We start from the raw sequence: 5,231 nt of genomic DNA on the forward strand, positions 1-5,231 counted from the left end.
TTTTCGTTTTGTTGAGCTTGTGCCAATTTGTCGCTTCACGAGATTCAAGTTTGAAATATTTCCATATTTGTTGTTTTATTGCAATCTAAAGGTAAAAGAGGCTCTAGTTTTGGTAAGCAGCTCTTGTAGGAGAAGGACATTCCAAAATAAAACCATTGTTCTCTAGTCTTGGGTAGTGCCATTACCTCTGTACCATGGTCTTTCACTACCTTTATTTACAGTTCTCTTACTTGAAGGTACACTCAGACACATTTATCTATGTTTACTTATTTCCTTTCCTCACCGGCTATTTTCCCTGTTGAAGCACTTGGGCCTTTAGCATCCTGCTTTTCCAGTTAGGATTGTAGCGTAGTAGGTCGGACAAGGCACCAGCCATCCGTGAGATACTACCGTTAGAGATATATTGGATACGTTGACTGGCCAGATAGTACTACATTGAATACCCCTTTAGTTACGGCTCATTTTTTCTTTGCCTACATACATACACGGACTAGTCTGGCCTATTCTTTACACACCCTCCTCTGTCCTCATATACCTGACAACACTGAGATAACAGACACATTTTCAAGTGGTTAACTACTGCAATATAATTTTTCACTGTCTACTTTCCTTTTGGTAAGGGTAGAAGCGATTCTTTAGCTATGGTAAGCAGCTTTTCTAGGAGGAAGACACTGCCAAATCAAGCCATTGTTTTCTAGTCTTACGTAGTGCCATAGCCTCTGTCATGGTCTTCAACTGTCTTGGGGTAGAGTTCTCTTGCTTGAGATAAATTCAAGCACGCTGTTCTACCTATTGCTCGAGGGTACATTGAAGCACCCTGTTCTACCTATTTCGTTATTTCCCATCCTCACTGGGCTATTTTCCCTATGGGAACCGTGGGGCTTACAAAATCCTAACTCTTAAGCTATGATAAGCAGCTATTTTAGGAGAAAGACACTGCAAACTGAAATAATTGTTCTCTAAACTTAGATAGTGCCATAGCCTTTGTATCATTCTGCCATTGTATTTTCTATCCTCACTGGGCAATTTTTCCCTTTTGGAGGCCTTGAGCGTATATCATTCTACTTTTACAACTAGAATTGTAGTTTAGCTAATAATAATAATAATAATAATAATAATAATAATAATAATAATAATAATAATAATAATAATAATAATAATAATAATAATAAAAGTAGTAGTAATAATAATAATAATAATAATAATAATAATAATAATAATAATAATAATAATAATAATAATGATAAGAAAATAATAACAATAATAATAATATAATATAATATATGATAATAATAATAATAATAATAATAATAATAATAATAATACTAATAAAAGAAAAATATAAGGTGAAAATCTACGTACAACCATTGTTTTTACGTAGTTGTAAATTCACGTCAGTGAATTAAATCTTCGGTTACAAATTCATTCATGCACAACAGCCTTACAATTATAGTCAAAAGTTCCGAGAGAGAGAGTAAAAAAATTTAGTTTTGCATGTTACATGAGGACGTACGTCACACGAATTAAATGGATCATTGGACGAAAAAGATAAGTAAAAAACATATTCTTTTTGGAAATCTTTTATGCGAAACTTTTTTTTTTATCTTTTATGCGAAGATTCGCGAAAAAATGACAGCTTAGTCGAGCCGGACTATTTTATATTTTTTGGCTTCGTTTAAATTAGGTTTGCATGAAATATGAGCAGCTGCAATGGCCGTGAAGTTTTTTAATTATAATATTGAATTGTTTTGCATTGCGTGGTATAAACAAGTGTCTGTAATGAAAGATATTTCTCTGTCATTGTAACTACAGGATCTTCTATAGTCAATTTTTTTTAGCGAGGCAGATTTGCACAGACTCGCAGCGGTGCCCTTATAGCTCGGAAAAGTTTCCTGCTATCTGATTCGTTAGAATTATCTTGTCCAACCAATCAGCGATCAGGAAACTTTTTCGAGTTAAAAGGGCACCCCTCCGAGTCGGTGCAAATCTGCCTCACTTAAAAAAATTGAGTGTAGTCGTCCTTATATTCCTGCTCTATTAAAAAGATTCCGTAAAAAACTGTAAAAATCCTTTATTAAATGTTGCCAGGCATTTACCATTTAAAAACATATTAACGTAAAGAAGTGATATTACGGTTACCAACTGGTAAAAGAGGATAATAAAGTAGGGTAAAGATTACGGTCGCCTGTATTTTACTGAAATACGGCTGAGAACAGTATATTATTTTCACGAAGGATTTCCAATTAAGATTACGGTTTTTTTAAGTGTGTTGGTGCCTTTCTCTCTCTCTCTCTCTCTCTCTCTCTCTCTCTCTCTCTCTCTCTCTCTCTCTCTCTCTCTCTCTCTCTCTAGGAACTCAATGTGCGAATCTTAGCTTATTAGTTTTCTGTGGTGGCCTATTAGAAACCTTTCTGCCTGACAGTATGCCGGAATGGGGTTCGAGATCTGCTCATGCTCGATAGTTTCTTGTAGTGTCTGTAACCTAACCATCCTTGTGAACTAACAATATCGTTTTGGGGCAGGCTAAAGGCTTATCTGCTGAATCATGAGGAGACATTGCTTGCCCCTCCTTGGTCCTAGCTTTGGTGGAGAGGGGACTTGGGCTCTGATCATATGGATATATTTTCAGCCTCTAGGACATTGCCACTGCCCTTTACCTTTGCCATTCATGAGTGACCTTTAAACCTTTAGACCTATAGAATTTTAAAAATATAGGAATTTAAAACGTTAGACTTTCAAACCTATAGGAGTTTAAACCTTTAGACCTTTAAACCTATAGAAATTTAAACCCTTAGACCTTTAAACCTTTAAACCTATAGAAATTTAAACCTTTAAACCTTTAAACCTTTAGACCTTTAAACCACGCTTTATTTCTTCCATCTTATTGGCCAACCTTTGTTATCGTATCAAAACTGAAGGGCCTCCCTGGCCCTAGTGGAGGGCCATATGGCCCTGATTCCTTAAATTAATCAAATGAAGCTTAATTATTATTATCATCATCATTATTATTATTATTATTATTATTATTATTATTATTATTATTATTATTACTTGCTAAGGTACAACCCTAGTTGGAAAAGCAAGATGCTATAAGCCCAGGGGCCCTAACAGGGAAAATAGCCCAGTGAGGAAAGGAAACAATGAAAAATAATATATTTTAAGAACAATGACATTCAAATAAATATTTCCTGCAAGAATACTAGAAGAATAGTGTTTCATAGATATTTTTGATATATTCGAAAAATATTCTCTGAAACAAGGCTGAAATAATTAATTACTAATTATTACTTCAAATAACCTTCTTTATTCGACTGCAACTAAGAAAGTGTTGAAATCGAACTAGCTCTGTTGATTTAATAAAACTCGATTAAACCAACTGACTTACCTCACGAAGAACATGGCTAAATGAAATATCTGCGTGTGGAATTAATTAATTTAATCAAGCAAATCACCACCTTTCCTTCAAATTACTCTCTCTCTCTCTCTCTCTCTCTCTCTCTCTCTCTCTCTCTCAGGTTATGAAAACATTTTCTCAAATATCTTTCCTTGAAAAACGTTTAAATTATAAATGCCTTTCACTGTTATGCAATTATCTCTCTCTCTCTCTCTCTCTCTCTCTCTCTCTCAGGAAGTGAAAATATTTTCACAAATATCTTTCTTTGAAAGAAGACGTTTAAATGGCTCTCATACTGTGTTCTTCAATTCTCTCTCTCTCTCTCTCTCTCTCTCTCTCTCTCTCTCTCAATTTGAGAGACCAAGTAAAGCCCAGGCACACGCAGTGATTGGCACTTTCATTGTGCCAGAGACGTGACTTATTGATGTCGCGTGGCACTGAAGGTTCTAAAACAGTTCTATGCTGAAGTGCCAGGTTGTGTTGATTGGCGGGGGGGGGGGGGGGGGGGGGGTAGAGGGGGCTATGTATTGACTATACTCCATTGAGATATCGATAGGGAAACTTATTTGCTTAACTTATTTACTTGTCTTATTTGCTTAACTTATTTACAACTCCATACTGGAGTGCTAGGGTGCCCTGATTAGTGGGGTTAAGTATTAACTATACTCCCTTAAAGATATTAAGTTACATACTAGAGATTTATTGTTTTATGGAACTTATTTACTTAACTTATTTACTTAACTTATTTACTTATCTTATTTACTTAACTTATTTACAGCTCCATACTGAAATGCCAGAGTGCGCTGATCATTAGTTATTTATAGACTATACTAACTTCAGATATCAATCGACTTACCCGAAATTTATTGATAGTGAAATTTATTTACTTAATTTATTTACTTAAGTTATTTACTTAACTTATTTACAGCTCCATACTGAAATGCCAGGGTGCCCTGATTATTAGGGTTATTTATCGACTATATTAACTTCAGATATCAAGCGACTAACTCGATATTTATTAATGGTGAAAATTATTTACTTAACTGGTTTGCTTATCTATAATGACTTTACTTATCCGTAATGACCTTACTGTGAAGAATGATACTTTTGACAAAATACCCGAAATGAAATATCTATTACATATACAAAAGTTAATAAGAAGTTAAATATATTAATTTTACATTTATGTTCAACCGAAAATTTTCCTGAATTGAAATGTTACACGAATTAAAATATGAATTGTATATATAATATTACATAAGAAAATAAATTTGAATAATGTGTGTATTCAAATAAATTAGATTTATTAATTTTTCATTTATATCCAATAGAAAATGTACCTGAAATGAAATATATAACCAGAATTAAGATATAAATTGTATATACAATAGTACATGAAAAATTAAATTTGGATATGTGTGTATTCAACAGAAAAAAAAAAATACACGAATTGAAATACCTATTATATTATACAATAGTTAATAAGAAATTTGATTTATTCATTTTTCATTTATATTTAACAGAAAATGTACCTGGATTGAAACATGTTACCCGAATTGAAATATAAATTACATATACAATAGTACATAAAAGATGAATTGGAGTAATATTTATGTATTCAACATCATACAATACACGAATTGAATTATCCATTATATATACAATAGCTTATAAAAGATTCCAGGATTCCAGAATTCCAGTATAAATTGTATGTACAATATTACATAAACATTTATTTGAGTAATGTGTGTGTATTAAACAACAACCAAAAATACCCGAATTGAAATATCTATTATATATACAATAGCTTATATAGGATTCCAGAATTCCAGGATTC

This window comes from Palaemon carinicauda, chromosome 32 (assembly GCF_036898095.1).
Source record: "Palaemon carinicauda isolate YSFRI2023 chromosome 32, ASM3689809v2, whole genome shotgun sequence".
Classification (NCBI taxonomy): Eukaryota; Metazoa; Arthropoda; class Malacostraca; order Decapoda; family Palaemonidae; genus Palaemon; species Palaemon carinicauda.